Source organism: Cebus imitator, unplaced genomic scaffold (genome assembly GCF_001604975.1).
Source record: "Cebus imitator isolate Cc_AM_T3 unplaced genomic scaffold, Cebus_imitator-1.0 Scaffold11, whole genome shotgun sequence".
NCBI lineage: Eukaryota > Metazoa > Chordata > Mammalia > Primates > Cebidae > Cebus > Cebus imitator.
In genome coordinates, this window is record NW_016107326.1 from 2,998,239 (window position 1) to 3,020,009 (window position 21,771).

Here is a 21,771-nt window from a genome sequence, read left to right on the forward strand (position 1 = left end):
CTTGATGTTACAGATTTTAAGCACTCTAGCATTCCACCAGAGGATTTACACATTGATTAGCAGTTAAAAGCATTTGTCTGTAAGTTTAGTTGGATGACTATTTCGTACTTCAGGAAAACCAGATCTTCCCTGTAATTGACAGTCCTATTATAAGTGGATATTCTGTTAAGCTTCTAAAGAACTTCTTAGAACTTAAGTAATTGAATAAGGCAGAATGCATTTAGTCTTATAGTTGCACCATATTTGAAATATCATGCAACCTATGAGTCAGTTCAAATCTTCTATGTAAGTGAAAAAACATGGGATAAAAAGTAATATTGAAAAGAAATTATGTGAATTACCATGCCACCCACTAATACATTGCATAGTGATTTAGTCATTCTTTTTCATAATTAGACTGTTAAAGATTTGGTTACAACTCTTTTTAGCCTCAGAATAAAACCATCATAGTCCAAAAGGTGTAAAGAAATTAAGATAGCCTTTCCATAATTCATAACAACTGTGGTTGTTCCAAATGTGCTTAATTATTATCTCAATTCAATTCAATGCAATGGTGATTCATTGCCTTTTGAGAGTTGCTTGTGAATGTCTCATTAGGAAGAGCTACTAAACGATACAGTGCGATCCATATGAAGGCATATTTAATGTCATCTCAGTCATGGAAACACTGCTTCTTAGCTCTGTTTGCGTGCCAGAAATTCTGAACAACAAACAAACTCCGCTACGATAATAGAATTTAAAAATTAGCCCACATATTTCGGCTATTGTCTAGAGATAAGAAATGCAGCTTTTCTTAAATGAGAGAAGTATGTGCAGTTTAGCTCACTAGGGTTTAAATCTACATGAAATTTGGATGTATTAGGGAAGCATAATATATCACTCTTTGGAAATAAGATATAATTCTAGTTTTCAGTCCCCCTCATGTTTCTTAAATATGTAGCTTACCTTGTGATCTTCAAGAAAGTGAAATAAATGTAGCTGTAATATAAGCTACAGATTTTGTTCACCATACCTCTGATCTATAGTTCAGCTATATCCTTGGAAATCTTGAGATGTTGAATGGACATAGAGCTTAAGACATAAAACTTATTTTTCCATTCTTGATCAGAAATATATATTTACTACTATGTTTGTGGATTTTCGTAATTAACCTTCACTTTTAGGAGCTTACATTCTATTTTATATATATATATATTTTAGGGATGGGGGTCTTGCTATGTTGGTCAGGCTGGTGGTCTCCAGCTCCTGGGCTCAAAAGTGATCCTCCTCCCTCAGCCTCCCCAGGTGCTGGGATTACAGGTGTGAGCCACTGCACCCAGACTATTATATTTATTTTTAACAACACCCTTCATGAAGTCTGGGTAATTCTCTCCAAATGTCTCTTTATCAACACATTTATAAGAGTTAGGGGAAAAAATGATGTAAATAAAGCACTTCAGTTTTGACAGTGATTCTGTTGTTAACATAATAGTGCTTATGACTAAGGGGCATTTTATTTTTTTACAAATTAAATGCATTCTGTAGTGTTAGAGTAGACATCATCAGTATGTGAGAATGCATTGTAGATTTTCCTAATTTATCCACATACATTAATTTTCTATTCTAACAGACTTTAACAAAATCGTGGCACACAAATGAAATTCCAGTTAGAGAGAAGAAAGGTGTCTGCAAGACCCTAATCATTTATCGTGATTACAGGCGTGAAACTCAACAGCAAAAGAACACATCAGAAACTTTTGAAGAAATGGCTCTGAACTAGAGTGCAAATGAAGTGCAGAGAGCCAGCACCGTCACTGGTGCAGCAGAGTTGTAAATGGTATTTTCAAGAGCTTTAAAAGTGGACAAGGACAAGCAGTTAGTCTGGTTGACTCCTTAGAACAAATGTCATTAAAGGAAAAGTGTTGTGCAAGTGACTGATTCAATCTTTATTAATGAAAAAAAGAAAAGATGACGCCTCCAGAATGAGGCAGTTAGAGCTGAATTGTGGCGAGCTCTATCTTCACTGACTAAATTACCACTTCACTCGACCAGTTTTAAAAAAAACATGCAGTAGAGGTCAGATGGAGGTGTTTTGTTGAGTTCACCATGTGGGGTTGTTTTGCTTTTAAAAGGGTTCTGTTTTCAACTACATCATTAAAAAAAAAAAAAATTTGCCCAGCTTCCCAGAGCCAATCAAAATGTACTGAAAAAAATCCTCATATGTTCATTTCATTAGGCAAACAGCTACGGAGTGGCAAATTTGAAACAGTTATCTGTAGACTGTTGGATAGCAGTTGGGGTCACAGAAACCTATGGATTCTATAAGGCCTAAGGCGCAAATGTGGCAACAGCCTTTTCCTTAAATTCCTGGAGAAATTGTTGACATACAGGTCTTCTTATTCATACCTGACACATGTCAACAGAATGGTCTCTGACTGCACACGACATTATTTCATTTATTTTCTCTTCTAACTTGCAGTCAGGTCTCAAATTCCACTGATGTCTAGATACCTCTCTAAGGTTAGGGCTGTACTGTTTTGAGGACTCCCCTATGAAAATTCGCCTTTGGAAGTGATAAAACATTAGGAAATGAAAACCTAATTGTGAATGACAGAAGAGCCGGAGCTGGAGAAAACAATGCCACCCCATTCCCCCGCAAGTGGCCACAGAGTTCATGGAGAATTTTGTATTCTCTGCTGAAAATCCTGTCTTGAAAATATTTGTTTCCTGGTTGATTTTTCCAAAGGCCAGTGAATAATCCACACATAGTCATTAGACACCGGGGGCACTCTGGCTGTCTATCTGTCCTTGTATTTACCAATCAAAAATGATTGCCAGTATGCTGGCCTCAGAATGTGTGGTTTCCAGCTAGGTCAGACTATATCCACAAAGGAGATGGAAACATTCCTGATGCCGGATCTCCTGGTGGTTTTCTTACAGGTTCAAATTACTGCACATGTGTACAAAATACCTAGAGGTTGCAGGGTGAGTGCATAGTTGCCCTCAAGGTAGTGTAGCCTAATTTCGGCTTGTTCAGTTTCTACATGGTCTTGCCTACACAGGTCAACTGTAAGTCTGGCTGTATGAAATGAAAAGAAGGACTCAGAGTGCGTGTGGTTTGGTCCTGAGGAGCATCTTCTGATCTCATGGCTTGTGAAAAGTTGGCTTGATGACTGGGCGCAGTGGCTCATGTCTGTAGTCCCAGGATTTGGGGAGGCTGAGCTGGGTGGATTGTCTAAGGTCAGGAGTTTGAGACCAGCCTGGCCAACAGGGCGAAACCCGGTCTCTACTAAAAATACAAAAGTTTACTTTGGGAGACTGAGTCAGATGGATCACCTGAGGTCAGGAGTTCAAAACCAGCCAGGCCAACATGGTGAAACCCCATCTCTACTAAAAATACAAAAATTAGCCAGGCATGTTGGAGGGTGCCTGTAATCCCAGTTACTCGGGAGGCCGAGGCAGGAGAATTGCTGGAACCCAGGAGGCAGAGGTTGCAGTGAGCCAAGATTGTGCCAAGATTGTGCCATTGCATTTCAGCCTGGGAGACAACAGTGAGACTTGTCTCAAAAAAAAAAAAAAAATTAGCTGGGCATGGTGGCAGGAGGCTGTGATTCCAACTACTTAGGAGGCTAAGGCAGGAGAATCGCTTGAACCTGGGAGGCAGAGGTTATAGTGAGCTGAGATCAGGCCACTGCACTCCAGCCTGGGCGATAAAGTGAGACTGCATCTCAGAAAAAAGAAAAGAAAAGGAAAGTCGACAAAGAAGAGCCGGGCCTGCTCCCAGCTCTCCTACCTTACACTGTTCGGGGCTCTGACAGTTGGATCTCCTCCTTACCCTTCTCTTCATCCTGCAATCTCTTCTGTGATCACGCAGCATGCTGAGATTCCAGCATCCAAACATGGGAGCCCTGCTCTGAGCCCGAGGCCTCATAGATTGATAGGGAACTACACAGAGAGTGTTCACCGTCCTTGTTAGCCACAGAGCACTTAACAGGTAGAAATATTTTCTTATAAGGTAAAAATTGTAGTCTTTGTGATTATATTACGTGGTATTTTATAATTACCTAAGAGCTAGCAAATGTACAGTGTACATGTATGTGTTTTTCCCTTTTTTAGTTCCCCTTTAATAACTGGTAATAAATCCTGTGTGATATAAAATAATAATCAATAGCTCTTTGAAGGCCATCATAGAAAGGATATTTTTCTTCTTGAGAGATTATTATAAGTGTTATTTAGAAGAAGTCTTAAGCCCCCCGATAAGAGACTAAGAAAGACCTCTCTTTGCTGATTAGGAAAATCGTGTTAGTGGATTTTATCCACCAGAATGATAGTGATTCAAAGAGTGCTTTAGCCTTTCTATCTGCATAGCTTTGAGCAGAGTTTTGTTTTACCCCTTCACTTAATCAAAAATAATGAAGATTTATGTATGTCAAGTTACTTAAAATTCTCGATGAAAAGCATGATTGTTCTGTGTGTGTGCTTAAGTACCTTAGCTCAAATCCAGTTACACTGCTGCAGAAAAATGTTAACATTTTGAAACAGTTCTTGATTTCATTTGTGCTGATTTTATCAAAATAAGAAGGAGGGAAAAGACACTGTGCCTTTGCTACTTGTGGTAAACAAGCGATTTGCTCTTTAGGGCTCCCCGCTCCCCACATGAAAGTTAGCCATTTTAAGCCCAGAGAATCAGGTGAATAATATTAGAATATTTGATCTTTTTAAGGATTTGCCATGACATTTACTTTGTAAAGACCAGAAACTTTATTGAAATTGAGCCTTGGGAGAGTGGCTTTAGCACTGTGTTGGTGTCCCAAAATGAAGAGATAATCTAGAAATTGATATAAAGTGGCCACTGCCCAAAATCTGGTGGTGGGCCACATGGGAGAACATTTTAGAATAAAAATACCAGAGCTGAAATCATGGTGATGCTGGCAGCCTAACACTTGAAACTATATTAGTTTCCATCCTTTAAATGTAGTCTTACATAATTAACTAATACATGTACAGCTGCCTTTCAGTATATATACCATCTATTTTCAGAGATCACGTTTTTGTATATAAGTTTTCAATTCAGGCATTTGCTAATATTCGAATGTTCACGTAAATTAGAGGAAGAAATTAAGAAATATTTTTCAATCTGAAATTTTAAATCCTTTAAAAAAAATCCTGGCATTTGATGTCATATAGACTCAATCTACAAGTAAGACATTTTCAGCGTATCATCATTCTTCAGCACATATTGTATGCAAATGTCATCCTCTCTTTGAAAATACCTTTTGCGTTTTAAGCGAGATCCTATTTTGACAGTTCTTTATGCTTTTTGGGGAGAGTTCTTGTGGAGAGTTTGAAAAAAAACATCTTGAGTTTTTGCCTTGGCATATTCATCTTAATTTGATCATTTCTGTTCTGTCACAGTTAACCCCTCATTCAAAACACCTGGAAGTCCTTGTTAATGTTCAAGGCTTCCATCAACCCCCATCAGCGATTCCAAGCAGGAGGTTTACACATGTTAAACCACCAGAATGTGAGTTGTTCTTCAGGATTGCCCGGGGGAGTTTTCTCCTGCTTTTTTGCCAATTGAATTATGATGTGAGATGGCATGAATATTGATCAAATTTCTAAACTGAATTTCCCAATTTTTAGACTGTGGTGTAAAGCAACCCACAGGTTGTCATAACCAATTCAGTATGTTTTTAACAATAGTCAGTGAAGCGTGGAGGTCTTCAAAACTCATTGAAATGTAGAAAATTATCTGCACGTTTGCTATCAACAAATCTCCCTTAACTCCTTCCTCCTCACATTCCAAATCAACAGCACAATTCAGATCCAAGCCAACTGGTCAGTGATTCTATGTGTGTGTTTGCATGTGGCAGTGTGCATTTTGCTTGTTGGTTGGTTCTTCCTTTTTCCAGTCTGATATGTTTGAAAATATAGGAGGAAATGTGTTAATATACATCATGGACACAGAGTACAAAAGAATAGTATTGTGCCTTGGTTCGTAGTTTACGATTGCAGAGTGGTTTTCTTTCCTCTAAAGAGAAAGCAAGAAACCATACATCATCATGAGCCAGCTTTCCCTTTCAGGGCCAGGTTATATATTTGACATTTATTCAGAACTTCTCTTCTTTCTGTGTTTTCCATTTTTCTGTCTAACTTTTAATGATTTATTGTTTTTTGTTAATACATTTTAATTTATGGTGGGATGGGAGGAGGGCCTTCTGCAATTCTGTGTCTGCTCTGGAGAAAGTTACTGAAATGAAACATGAATTTGAGTTTGCTGTGAGCCACAGTTAAGAGGCCTTTTCTTGTCCTTTCCTGTTGTAACACAAGCTCGTCCCTAAGAGAGCCTCTGAATCCAGCCATCCTTTGGAGAGAGTCAAGCGTTGTTTATCTTCTGGACCTCACCTGACTGCTTTAACAAAAACAGTGTGGTCTTGGTCTTCACAAATAGGAAGCAGGTTTTGACATTCTGAGGACTCTTTCCTTGTATTCAGCATCTTGTCAGTAAGAATGAGAGAAAAAGAAGAAAGAAAAAGAGAGAAGAAACAGTGATAGGGGAAAATGAGATGGAAAGAGTATAATACCTTCCTTACTTTCGTTGTTTTGGTAAAAACAGGTTAATCACCAGTCATATTCCTTCTCTTGCATAAATATGTATCTATCTACTCCTACCTCATCTGCTGCAGCAAATCATGCATTTTCTCCTCAGAATTGATTTGGGCAGGAAAGACAACGTATACATAAAATCAGTACTGGATTTAATATACAATGAAAATGTTAGAGATTTTAAAATTATGCACCACTTTAAAAAATATTTTTTATGGTGGGGTTTTGTCATTTGCTAAAAGTGACAAGAAACATTCGGTCTACACTGGCATAGAAAACAACAGTGAAATCAGTTGATAATAATATTAATAAATGTATTTGTTTGATTACATGCTTATACCTTACAGTTTACAACATGCTCTAACACACCTAACGTGACCTCATTTGCTCCTAAAAATGAAAAGCCCTTTGAAGAAGACAGTATCGTCTCCTTTATATAAATGAGAAAACTGAGGCCCAGAGACATTAAGTGCCATGAATAAATCTTCAGAGTGAACTTTTGCAGTAGGCATTTCTATAAAATTGAGCATGTCTGTTTGGGCATTTGTGTGTATGAATGTAATCATAGAGCACTGCCATAAATGGAGATAGATTGACAAAAAAGAAAGGAATGGAATTGACTGGTAAATTATTAGTACTTCTGTCTACCACTTGGCAGCTAAGGGATTGCCCTCCATGTGTTAATAAAAGCAGTGGAATGTCCAGCAGATAGTTTCAGTCCAATTAAAGTGATCTGTTGTGACTGTATTGGACCAGAGGCAATGGAAGAAAGATGGTGAAAACGTCCTTCGAAGATTATCCTCTTTCACAATCCAAAACTTGAATTTCTGAAAAATGATTATGGTGTGACTTATTTTATGTACTCCACAATATATATTATCAAGTCATAAATCAAGCTGCTTTCTAAAAGATTTTAAGTTATCTTTGGATACATTTCCTTAATATTTTAATTGAAAAATGAGGCAATCAGTTCTCAAGATTTTTATTTCTGATAGGCACATGAGGTCCTTTAATTAGCGTATCCGTTCTTATTCTTGCTGAACAGTCTCCAGAATAAGAATAAAAGTGGCAAAATTAGACAACGTATGGAAAAGGAAATCCTGGCTTTGCTAATTTTACCAGGAAGAGTAGCTAGGCCCTATACTTCTGGCTGGAATTCTCAAATGGGAGAAAATTCTTTTCCTGGCATGAATTGTGTAACAGTTGTTTGTGTACCTTGTAGCCTAGCCGACTCTATCAAAGGTAATCCTCCCAGTGAAATAATCCTCTGCTTTCAAAGGTGAAAATTGTGTACATTGAATTTTACAGAAGTCTTTTTTAAATTTCAAAATTATTTTTATTTAAAATGTACATTTAACTTATTTTTGCATTGCAAAATTGGACATAAAGACAAACCACAGTCTGCCCCCAGGTGAGGCAGGAAGAGGATTGTTAGGGGAAGTGTGCACAGCCCATAATAGGCCCTGTCATGCTGAGCTTATTTATTTCTGCAGTAAGGCAAGAGAGCATGCAGGTTGAAAACATGAGCTTTTCAGTCAGACGTCTTTAGTAGGTTTGAGACCATGGCAAGTTATTTCACCCACTGTCCAGGCTTTTTTCACCTGAAGGTGGTGTTGAAAGTACTCATCTGATAGGTTTCTCTTGTGGATTAAATGAAACGAACTCTAAAAAGCATGTAGCCCAATACCTGTTGTAACATGTTTGAGTACTCAATACAGAGCAATGATTATTATTGTTTTGGGTCTCAGGATATAGCTAGCAGTTTCACAATCATCCCTGAGAAGAGATCTTATGAGGATTCATCACAGGTTTAAGGACTTCCAAACATGGAAAATATAAATGACCTGGAGAAATGAGATGGAGCCTTGTCTCTGGATGCTGGGATATTAGATGGAGGCCTGGGACCCTTGGGGATTTTGCTTTCAAACTGGAGTGGCCCTGATGTGTGCACAGTCCAACGGGCAAAACAGAGCCTGGTGCCTTCTACCTGAACTTTTCAAAGGTGAATTCTGTGGTACATAGGAAACTGGGGCTGTGGTGTGTGGAATGGTTAAGACCTCCCAGGGCTAGAACCATGGAGAAGTCGTTGACGGGGGGTGAACACAAAATGATCTGAGGCCCAGGGGAGGAGCCTTGAGGTTCTTTGAGGGAAAGAGGGACTGCAGATAATGGTGAGATTTCAAAGGGCCAACCAGGGACATGGGAGATGTCTCCAAAATCAAGGAAGAGCTGCTTGCAGCCCAAAGGCAAAGGCTCCAAGGATCAGGGAAGAAAGTGGCTTTCTTATCCAAGACAGCCAGGAGTCTGACAAAGGAGTGGGCCGTGCCTGGAGTGAAGGTTAGAACCAGGATCTCACGGGGCTCAGAATTTGATCCAATCTAGCAGGAGTGGCAGCTTTTTAATCCACTTTCATAGCCCTAAATAGCTCAGCTCAGCAACAGGCACCTTTTAATGGAGACCTTGAAATATCATCCAAGTAAGGCACCGTTGGGAAATGCAGACCAAAGACAATTACCCTGAGTATTTTATAATATAGCTAGAACCTTAATCAGTGTTCCTTGTTTGTGAGTTTTGTTAGTCCATCCATTTCCTTGTTGGACATGATAATCTGTAAATGAAATAGGCCGTGTGCATATTCTCAGGCACAGCAGAGACAGAAAAGCTGGGTGGGGTGTCCTACTCCTTAGCTAGGCTGAGAGAAAGGAAATTGCAAAAGTAGAGAAAGTGGCAGCCCATTAAAGGAAAGAGAAAAAAAGAAGAGGCTGGATTCCTGGGAGACTGTGCTAAGGAGGGAATGAATGGATGCAGAGCTAGTGCTTGAAGGAGACAGGAGTCCAAGGGCAAGAGATCTATTTATTCCTGATTACCTCAACCTAGGCACCAAAATTGGACAAGAAAGATGACTAATGGAATGTAATGAGTTTCTATTTCAACAATGCCCAAATAGGCTTCTTTAACTTGGTTCATCACGAATAAAGATATTAATTGAGAAAAACTAAAATAACACTAAAATAAACTAGAATCAAGCTGATTATGAGCATATATATATATATATGTAAGTAACTATATAAAATGCAGCTGTGAATTATGAAGATCATCAAGCTGTACTTGGTGTCTGAAGGATGGAGTGGCTGAGTCTCCAGCCTTTTCTGTTGAGCAGAGTCTCCCTCCACGTTGGCTCCATGTCGCTTTGCTCTTTAGAGACTGAGTATGGTCCTTCTTCATCATGCATCTCTCTAAAGTGTGAGAACTGCAACAGTGCCTAGGATCTTCCTGCAGTTACTTAATGGCAGTTTAAAGCTGTCTGTCTTAACTCATCCTTTCTGCCATAACTCCTACCGCTGCTCTTCTTTTATCATCCAGCAATCTCTATCTCTTTGAATTTGTAAATTCAGTTACTATCTAAGACAGTTCAAGCAGCAGACACTTCTTTCCATGGAATCAAGGCATAATGGCTTTTCTTTCAAGTTTCACACTCTGTATTTGATAAGCTTAGTTTCTCTCCAGTGACCTCAGAGAGTGGACAAGGCAGTCCTGTTTGCCTGGCTGCCCCATTGGTTGCTCAGAGCTGTTCATCCCCAGTGCATAAGTGGAGGTCCACATTGTCCTGGACCCTGGAGCTTTCACTCACAGCCACACAACCATAGGGTGCCTGTGACTTCATGGGTCCAATGCCAGGTTATTCAAGGCCTAAAGCCCATCCCTGATTCCACGATTACCTCTTATTGGCCAGTGTCCACTGTCAGTGGAATAGCAGCATGGCCATCATTAGCCACATGCTGAGAATTCCATGATCTTTCCCAAACCATAGGCATCAGCGATCTCTCCAGTTTTTACTCTCAGCAAAGAGTATACAGTCTCTGAGTAAGAAACAAACTAGCTGCTAAGAAGTCTAGCTTCAGTATAATTTTTTTCTTCGTGTTGATGTGCAAGGCTTTTTTTTTTCTTTCCTTTTCAACCTTGTCATTTCAAAATATTCCTTTTTTCAATGGCTTCAGGGCAAAGAAGAAAATGGTTATGCATCCAAACCACTCCTGTTCCAGTAGAAAATTCCTTTTCAGCACTTTAAAATCTCCTTTTTCTTGTTACATTAGCCCTGAGGTTCGGGGCTTTTGAAATTTGCTTTAAAGGAAAGCATGCTAAAGGTAAGGTGGATATCTCAGTATTTCATGAGGATGGGTGGAGCAGCAGAGAGGGGCCTGCTGACTTGGAGCAAGTCACTTTACTTTTCAGCACTGTATTTACATTTCTTACCAATAAAATGAAAGTGAACTTATGCTATTGCATGACCTCCCTTACATTTAGAGTATTTTTTTAAGTCAAATATACAGAGATCAAGAATAAAATAGTGATTACCAGGAGAGGGTTGTGTCAGGAGGAGGAAATGGAGGGATGTCGGTCTAAGGATACCAAACAGCAAATATGTAGGATGAGCAGTCCAGAAATCTAATGTACAATCCCAGGACCACAGTTAGTAACGTCGTATTGCTTTGTGGATTTTTGCTAAGTGAGTAAATTTTAGCTGCTCTTGCCACAAAATAGAAGACTAACGATGTGAGATGACGGCTATGTTAATTAGCTTCTCTTTAGTAACCATTTTACTATCTATATGTGTTTCATAGCATCATGTTGTATACCTTAAATATATATAATGTAATGTGTGTGTGTATACATGTATGTATGGTCACATATGTAGATGTATGTATGTATGTATGCATATGATCCCTCCCAGCTCTAAAATTTGCAACTCCAAGGTTACATGTTGGAAATTGGACACTGAGTCTTTAAAAACAGGTATTTCCTTTCACATCCCACCCTATTGATTTCTTTCCTGGTTCCTCTTCAAACTTCTTGCCAGGGTCTACCAGTTCAGAGAGGAGCATGACACATGAAGTCAGCCTTGTCACTGCTAATTGGTGTCTTACATAGATAAATTATCTAGTTATCAGGTGTCTCTTCATTTTGTGACAACATAGCGTCAAGAAAGTTCGTTAAGAATGCTGAGAAAATGTATTTTTATACTCACAGTTATTTTTTTAGGATAAACCATCAAGTGTTTGAGGGACAGGAGCTGATTTCAGAAATTCATCCTTCACTCCTAGCATTATGGTAGGATTTCTATCTTTGTTTTATTCTGTAAAATGATGGATTTTTGTATAATTATAAAAGGACTATGCAAAACGCCTTTGTCAACTTCATCATAAAGGTACCAACATCTTTTCCTTTGTGGTTTAGAAGCCTGAAGTTTTGGGGAGTCCTGCTGTCACGCGGCATGCCTCAGAAGTCACTGCCAAGCTACATCCAGGTTGAGCAGGTGGATGACACTGACCACCCGTGTAAATAAGCTTCTAATAATGTGAATGATGACTTAAACACCCAAGTATGTTTGCTTTATATTTTGTTTCCTTGCACTTCAGAAAATATGCTGTTGAGAAAAGCCTGATGGACTTTCGTTTAAACTTCCTTGACTTTACACCAGCAGCATTATCATTTCAACTTTAACCTACTATTTTCTTTTTCTTTTCAGTAAACAAATATAGTGCCTTATGTTGAGGTGAGGACTTGGGAGGAGTTTCAGGAAAATCATACTTCACATTTTAGGGGTTGTTTGTAATAACTTTGCTTATGCTATAAAAATGTTAATAGCTTTTGAAGAATAAAAACCCCATAATAATTGCTCATCTATAAGCAGAGTCTTATGGTTTTAGCTGCAATCTGTGGTCCCGAGTGGGGAAAGAGTAACATAATACCTTCTATTTATGCATGGTTTATGAACTGATTTGCACAAGGGACTTTGTATTTATAAAAATGCATCTCACTTGGTATGCATTTTAACCATTTAATATTTGATTTGCCAAGAGGGCAAAATTTTGTTTTTAAAATGCAGCTATATGACCTTAGACTGTATATATGTATACACCATTAAGCCTGTCTTAAAAGAGTTTTGGAAAGATGACTTTGTAAGAAGATCAAACCCCAACTGTAGGTCCTCAGGCATTTTAGTAACTCATAGAGCTTAATTTCCATTTCTCTTGCTGATAACATAAGTCATAATAAGAGTTACAAAGAATTTCCTTAATGAATTGGTTGACTATAGTGTATGTAACATTGAAGAATGTTTCCACTTCTGAAATTTGGAAGGGTAGTGTTTAAAGGCACTGTAGTTAGTTATCTCAACAGGTGGTAGCTGGTAATTGATAATTATATTGAAAGTATGTACATTCATTGTGGTTGGTAGTAATACAGCATTTTTATCCACAGATCTTAAAGCATGTGTGAATAAATATGCATTATTTCCCTATTTTAAATAGCCAGAGACTCACTGAACGTTAATTAGATACAAGCAGACAGAGAAATTTCATGTCCACTGTTTGCTTGATGCTACTAAAAAATAAAATAAAATAATCTTCCCAGAAACTGAGATAAAGAACACAGTGTATACCTGATCTCTAAGTAACTACTGTTCAGGGGCATGGCTCCAGCCCCACGCGAAGCCCCATGAGGCACACAGTGTCCCTGCACACACCTTCCACCTGGTTCCTCACACCTAGGCCCACAGAGCATTCTAGCAAGTCTTAAGTCAGAAGAGACGTCAGTGACCATGCTTCTGAATCCTTTCCTGTTTACCTCTAGCTATTCAGCACATGCACTAGGATGGGGAGGTGACATTTCTTCCATCCTCCATAGCACTTCCTTCTGAACCCTGGTGAACCTCTTGATTGGGAAAATATTTATTGGAATACCTCCTATGTTGTAAGCTCTTTTCTAGGTGCTTGCAATAGAGCAGTGACCAAAACAGACAGTCACTGCTGTCATAGAGCTGGCGTTCCAGGAAGGAAAGACGGGCTGTGCCATGTGTCCCTCTATTTATTCACAGCTTTAACCTCCCCATCTGCACCCTTCCTACGCCAAGCGGGGTGTCCCACCTTCTTCAACAAAGGCTTTCCCATCCCGCCTACCCCCATCAGACGGGGAAATGTTTCTGAGCTTTATTTTCTGGAGTTTGTATTCTTTTAATTTTTAAATTTTGTGTTATGAAAACAATAGCTATATTAAACATGGTTTCTGAAACTATATATATATATATATATATATATCCCCCTTCTACCTCCTGTTCTCCCATAATTACAGCACATGAAGAGGCATATTTCCCCAGCAACAGAGTGGGTGCAGCCCTGCCTCGTGATTCTCCTGACCAACGAGTGTCTCTCTTGGGCCAGACCTGAGGGTCTCTTATCACTCAGTGGCTCCCAGCTCCCAGACCCAAGCTTGTTCTATGCTGGAGGGAGGGGAAGGTTGACTACCAGGGCCTCCTTGTGTTCCAGGGTCAGAAGAACCCCTGACTATCTCCTTATTTTTCTTGTTACACATCTTTCTTCCAGAAAATTCCAGAAATGTTTTTTTCTGATTCTAGTTCCCCAACCTCCATCCTCTTTCTTTGTTTTCCTTGGCATCTCGGAATGTTTGATGGCCTAAGCTATTCCCAAGGAGGGTGCCTGACTCATTCTGATCAAGTCCTTACCAGACCAAAAGGTACTGGTCTTAGGAGCTGCAGTTGGGCCAGATAGCTTTGATTGTTAACTGAGATACCCTAGAAGAACAAAAGAGAGGAGAGTATTTATCTTTGTCCCACAGCCTCTTCTAGCATGCATAAATATGTCTCTTATTAAATATGGGCCAGCCACTTTTGTGGCAAGTCTTGCTTGAGTACACAAAACTCTCTGCCTCTGTGCCCATTTGCTCAGCTTTATGTTTCACAGGCAGCTGCTTATGACCTTAAAAAGTGCAGAGAACCCTGGCCAGCAGCTGAAGAAGGCTCTGGCTGAAGTGTAATGCCCAGGGCAGGAATGTTCCTGCTTCTTGCTCCACGAGATCCTCTCAGCTGTTTCAGGGGTGGCTCCTCTCCTGGAATAGCAGTAACATGCAGCTGATGGCTGCCAGCAACATTGTGCTCTTGGTACCAGCCTGGACTCCTGGAACAGGTGGCATGCTTGTACATCCCTGACATTCCGAGCCTGGGATGCACCCGAGTTTAGGGAACCAGCAGACTCACGAAGATTTATAGAGTGATATGCAGTCTCTTCCAGCCACTTCTAAAGATCTGTGTGTGAGATAGATCTGTAGAAGGGAAAATAATGGCTGGAAAGCACCTTAAATTAAGTTGGCCGGAGTCCTGCCTGGTTTGCATATTTTTTGTATGTGCCTGTGATATGCATTTAAAATCATTTGCCTAAACTTCCTACTAACTAGAGGGACAATTAAACACTTCCAATTCAGCAGTCCCATTCCCCACACTACAGGGATCTCTAGCTGTTCTGTTTCATCTTGTTTTGAGGTCTTTGGGAAAATTAATTGTTGGTAGTGTATATACACATGTCCATTCCGGGAACTGGCATCTGCACTCCTCTGCCCTTCTGGCTGAAAGAGCTTGGATTTCACTTTTATTCAGGGCCCTAACCTGGCCTGAATAAAAGTCACCTGTCACCTCTCACCTGGCCACAGTGTTGGTCCTGGAAAGAGTCCTCTCCTTCTTTGCAGCTGAATAAAAATTGAGGGAAGGGAAGAGGTATGCTGGCACTTGCCACCCCTACTATCACCCCTATTATCAGATTTACGGGAACTGTAGTGTCTGTTGTGTACCTATTATGTACAACTAGTAAATGGTTGATTGTCCAGACATTAAAGACATCTATAAGGCTGGGCATGGTCACTCACGCCTGTAATCCAAGCACTTTGAGAGGCCGAGGTGGGTGGATGATGAGGTCAACAGATTGAGACCATCCTGGCCAACATGGTGAAACCCCATCTTTACTAAAAATACAAAAATTATCTGGGCATGGTGGGAGGCTGAGGCAGGGGAATCACTTGACCCCAGGAGGCAGAGGTCGCAGTGAACCGAGATAGCACCACTGACTGCACTCCAGCTTGGCGATAGAGCGAGACTCTGTCTCAAAAAAAAAAAAAAAAAACAAAAAAAAAACCATATATACACGAATTCCCCCTTAACCAGGAGGATATGTTCCAGGACTTCTAGTGGATGCCTGAAGCCCTGGATAGTACCGAACCCCATACACACCATGCATTTTCCTATACTGTAATGAGTGGGTAGCTTATGTGATGTGGACATGCTGGACAAAAGGAAGATTCACATTCCTGGCCAAATGGAGCAGGATATCAGGAGATTTCATCACACCACTCAGAACATCATGCAACTTTACACTTATGGATATTTTTTTATTTCTGGAATTTTCCATGTAATGTCTTTGGATCATGCTTGACCTTGGGTGGCTGAAACTACAAACAGTGAAACTGAGGACAAGGGGAGACTCTTTTAGACATGACAGCCTCAGAAGTGCACAGAAGAGGGGTCCCCAGAGCCTCCAGATTGCCTAGAAGCCACTCCAGGGACCTGAAGCCAGAGGCGTCCCGCCTTCCATGCTCATCCAAACAGTAGCGGGAGAGCCCCAAGCAGCAGCTGGGGAACGGCAGACATTCCCGGATGCCTCCCACTAATTTCTCACAGGAGTAAGTAGGATTTCCAGGCATCTGTCCTAGATAGATGTCCACACATGATCCCACACTGGCACTATTCTGCATCATGGCGGCTCCTGGCCTGGCAGGCAAACCACCGTGTGTGCATTAGGGGTTAATTTGACTTGGGAACCTGACTGACCTATGCTACAATTTCAGTGGGAAATGTGCATTCCAAATTCCTACAAGGCTGCCTCAAAACAAAGCTCTGAAATGCAACCTGTTCATAAGTTCTGGATTGCCTGCATTTAATACTTTTTTGGGCAGTACCATACACTTTACAAAATGGTATGCTGCTTATGGAGGAGGACATTCTGGAAACCATTTAAAATTCGCAAAAGTTTGGATTCTCTCTCTAGCATATATTTCATGTATTTTCTGGGCACATATTTGCCACATGGTCACTGTCACCGTTTATCATCAAGCAGATATTTCAGCACTGTCTTCCCAACTTTGGGTAAATTCTTTTACCAAAGGACAATATCCTAGGTGACAAAATATTTCCAGTTTTTTTTCCATTGAACAAAAAAGGAATCACTTTAGAAGGGACTGTTCTCTTCCACTTCAGAGGAAACTGCAGATATGCAACATCTGGTAGAAATCCCTCAGATTCTCTTGGATGTAGGCACAAGCTTTTGCTCCAACTGTCTGGGGTGGTTTTCTCTTGGCCAAGTCACTCTTTATGCCTTTCAGCTCCTCCAGGTTTCCAGGCCTCTGATTTTTGTTATTACTGTGTTTCAACTTGGGGAGTTGTGACATGAGTGGTTGATTCCTTTATCAGCCTCAGTAGCCACAGGAGCAGAACTGGTTTAGGGGTTTAGGATATTTAACAAATGCAGAAACCTTCAAGTTCACGGTGAAAGCCTGCCTCCCCCATAGCACCTGCCAGTTCTTTCCATGTTAACAACCCATGAATTGTCAGTCTCTCTCTCTCTCTAACTTCTGTCTTAGAGATTAGAATACCAGCTTACTGTCCACAAAAGTTTGTTCACCCGCAGAGCGCATGGCCCACACGTTCTGAGAAAATACTTGTACAGAGCACAGTTCTCTCCTTAACCGCAGTGCTAACTCCTGCTCCACATCTCACAGCTGGTAATTATTTGCATGGGAGGTAAATTCAGTAAGAATATGCACTTACTCTTTTTACCAACAAACCTACTATGTGCCAAATACTGTGTTAAATGCTAGAGTTAGAAACAGAAATAAAACACAGTTGGCCAGGTGCAGCGTCTCACGCCTGTATCCCCAGCACTGTGGGAGGCCAAGGCAGGCAGATCATTTGAGGTCAGGAGTTCAAGACCAGCTTGACCTACGTAGTGAAACCCCATCTTTACTAAAATACAAAAATTAGCCAGACGTGGTGGTGAGCGCCTCTAGTCCCGGCTACCCAGGAGGCTGAGGCAGGAGAATCACTTGAACCTAGGAGGTGGAGGTTGCAGTGAGCCTAGATCGCGCCACTGCACTCCAGCCTGGGTGACAGAGCAAAACTCCCTCTCAAAAAAAAAATAATAATAAAGAAAGAAAGAAAACACAGTCTTTATTCTCAAAAATGTGAGTGAGACAGGCACAGGTAGGTCATAATACAGTCCAATAGATGTACTGATAGAGACGTAACGAGTGTTGGATAAACAGTAGGAGAAGCTAACTTGCAGGAAGATGGGGTAGGGAAGACTGCCTGCAGGAGATCAAATGAGCCTTGGCTGCATCTTTAAGGGTGCATGGAAAACAGGCCTGGGATGGACGTTCTAGATCAAGAGGTCATTGTCATCAAAGCAGAGCCAGTTAGGGTGCCCACATAGAGGCAATGAGGCACTTCACTGGCTAATACACAAAAACATCCCTCGGTATTCCCCCACCCCGCCCTGCCATCTTTTGACCTCACTGGAATCCAGTGGCCTTCATATTCTGAGTGTCCCGGGGGGCAAGAACCATAGTTGTTGGGCTGCCAAACACTTGTGCTTCTTAAAGCTCTGAAATGCCTCAGGGACACAGTAGTTATTCTGGATTTAAAGCATATGGGCATCATAGGAAAAAAATATCAATAGGTTAAAAATGTTCTCCAAGTCTGTGATCTCAGATATCTTAACATATATGTGTTTAGGCGTGGTCTTTATATAAACCTTGCAGCAAAAATCTACCTTTCTAGGTGGTGGGTCTCAGGAAGACTGTAGCATGCAAGTCTCCAGCGTTAGTGAAGACAGATGTTGTCCTGTGACTCTTGCATGCACAAATTCTGCAGTTTCTCAAGAGTAGCAGAACCGGCCTCTGGGTGCTCCAGGATTTAGAGTAAGAATAGCAGAGAGCAAACAGCAAGCTGGAACTACTGCACACACACACAAGCCAACATGCTGGGCACTTGACCCCATGAGTCACACAAACCCTGGCGCTAGGGAGGAGGTGGGAACTTTATCTGTGCTTCTGTTCACTCCTACTGTGAACCATTTAGGAAAGAATTGTTGAACACCTAGTATGTGTAAGCACTGCTGTAGTCACCAAGGCTAGAGCAGTGAACAAAACGGTCTAAATAATCCCCTGTCCTCTTGGAGCTTACTGTTCAGGGGAATTTTATCCGAAGGGCAAAGAGAAGCACTGGAAGGTTTGATACAGGCAAGTGACATGACCAGATTCACATTTGCCTTGGCTCACTGTATTAAGAGATCTGAAGGAAGGATTGTTTGTGTGGATAGGGAGGAAGAAATAATAGCAGAGTCCCTTTAAATGCAAGACTAGAAGCTTCAACATTTTATACACTGTTTCCCCCATGAACAAAAATTTCCTGAGATTTGGTAGCTGTTGTTTAAAGATAACTAAACAAGTAATATGTAATTATCCTGAGCTTTGTGCTTTACGCTGAAAAAGACATCATATTTCTGAAGTTAATACTTCGGAAATAGCACGTTTAAGGAATGCCTCCTGATAGACAGCTTTCTGCAAATCCGTCCACAGTTACGCTCGTCACTCCTGCATCACTGCAGTTGATAAGAAATGACAAACTAGAACATGTTTGGTTAAATAGACCATCTGCCTATTCATAATATGGACATTAATTCTTATAAACAGTCACTTCAGCTGTGTGAAGCGCCTGATTTCCTTTCACAATATGCTCATCCCTGGGTAATGATTTCTATTTCACTTGATTTTATAGTGGACTGTGCAAACTTGTTTTTTCCCGGTGTAGACGTTAAATAATTTAATGTGAAATTTATGCAGAAAATGTGTGTTAAATAATTTGTATGTGAAAATGTTTCAACAAGATCACTCTGGTATGTGAATTCAGAAACTTTTTGATGAAGTAAAACGTAGGGTTCAGAAGAGTGTGAATTTGTGAACAATCATAAGCCTTGAAACGTGAAACAGTATAATTTTAATAGTCCTAAATAAAGTGGTAGCAGTGCCCACTGAGACTGGCTGTGTGTTCTGTATGCAATATTAAGCCCAGAGAGCCTTTACTTTAAGTTCTGGGATACACGTGCAGGACATGCAGGTTTTTTATGTAGGTAAACGTGCCATGGTGGTTTGCTGCACCCATCAACCCAACACCTAGGCATTAAGCCTGGTATGCATTAACTATTTTTCCTGATGCTCTCCTCCCTGCCCTCCCCCAGCAGGTCCCCGTGGGTGGCGCTCCCCTCCTTGTGTCTGTGTGTTATCATTGTTCATCTCCCACTTATGAGTGAGAACATGCAGTGTTTGTTATTTTGTTCCTGTGTTAGTTTGCTAAGGATAGTGGATTCCAGCTCCATCCATGTCCCTGCAAAGGACATGATCTCTTTCCTCTTCATGGCTGCATAGTATTCCATGGTGTCTATGCACCACATTTTCTTTAACCAGTCTGTCATTGCTGGGCACTTGCATTGATTCCATGTCTTTGCTACTGTGAATAGTGCTGCAATAAACATACATGTGCATGTATCTTTATAACAGAATGATTTATATTTCTCTAAGCCCAGAGATTCTTTTTTTTTTTTTTTTTTTAATGGAGTCTTACTCTGTCATCTGGGTTAGAGTGCAATGACACTATCTCAGCTTACTATAACCTCTGCCTCCCAGGTTTAAGCAGTTCTCTCACCTCAGCCTCCCAAGTAGCTGGGACTACAGGCACCCACCATCATGCCTGGCTACGCCTATAATCCCAACACTTTGGGAAGCTGAGGCAGGCAGATCACCTGAGGTCAGGAGTTAAAGCCAGAGATTCTTACAGCATTCTTTAGCCAAAACTCATTTGGGATTCTGATTTTTTGGGGTCTTAGAAAAGTAATATCGTGGCTGTATTGTCTGTTACACGACACAGTTAAGGCTGGAACCATACCTGGCAATCAAACATGTTAACATTTCTTCCATAAAATTCATGAATATTCAAACTTATGGAGCTAAATAAAGAGTATACGTCAGTGCAGGTTAAGTTGTGTCACCAAATAATATTTTCTTCATTCTGTTTTTGTAGCTTTCTGCTTTCTGGGTTTTAGGATACATTTAACAGATTGTGGACCTCTAAAAGAGGTCCCCAATTTCTAAAATTCCCAAAGGAATTTTAGAAAATTTTTAAGTCCAGCCTATGATATTTAGGCCAAGAAATGGCAAATATGTCTAGAAATAATAGTTACTACAACCAAAATATATAGGTTTCTTTTTTATTTTCCATACAATAAGACTACAGTTGGCTTGGCTAATAGTGTTGCTTTTAAATAAGATGGGAAAGGAATAAATGAAGGAGTGAATGAATGTCGCAGTGAAGGAACAGTGTCAAGGTCTCATAAATAATACCCTTCCCTTCCTTGTGTCTTGGCTGCTTAACCTCAGGATGGGAGTCTGGGGTCAGGTAAAGCCCAATCCTCCTCCAGCCATACTGCAATTGTCTATCAAAATCACTTCCCAAAAGTTTTCCAACAACTGAGTCAGAGAGGAAGAACTTTAAGAACTTGAACAAATAAAGCTCATTCCTTCCCCAAGGCCTTTGTAATTATTCTTTCCTCTGACCAGACGTTTTCCCCCATGGCTGGTTCCTCATCATCTTTTAGAGCTCAGCCCAAATGTGATGCCCAGGAACCTGCCCTATTCAACCAGCCTCTCTGCCCTTACTCTGCTGTGTGATCTCATCATCCTCTGAAATTCCCGTGTTCACTCCCTTTTGATCAGAATCCTTCACTAGCAGGGGTGCTCTATTAGGGCGGGGCCTTTTTGTTCTTTGATGAATCTCTTAGGACCTAGGGCAGTGACACACAGACAGCACTTAATAAGTATGTATTGGTTGAATAAATACGTGAAGGAATGTTTCCTGACTGTAGGTGCTCAATAAAGACCTGGCCTGTGCCTACGGACCGGATCATCTTTTCATTTGTAACTTTCAACTATTGTAATTCTAGATAATGGTGATGACTGTATTGTGAAAAGTATTAAAAATTTTATAAAAATACAAACACAAGTAACTTTCCTCCCTCTCTTTTTTTCTTCACTTACCTACTGCAGTGACTCATTCATACTGACGTCTGAGTCTGTGTCAGAAACAAGCAAGAGAAAACAGAGGCAGAGATAAAGGACTGAAATTGTAATTTTTGAACAGCTCTTTCTTCTAGATAAATGCTCTTTATAGAAAAAATAAAAACTCTCTGAACATATTCTCACACTTTAAAAATCTTTCTTTCTTTTTTTTTTTTT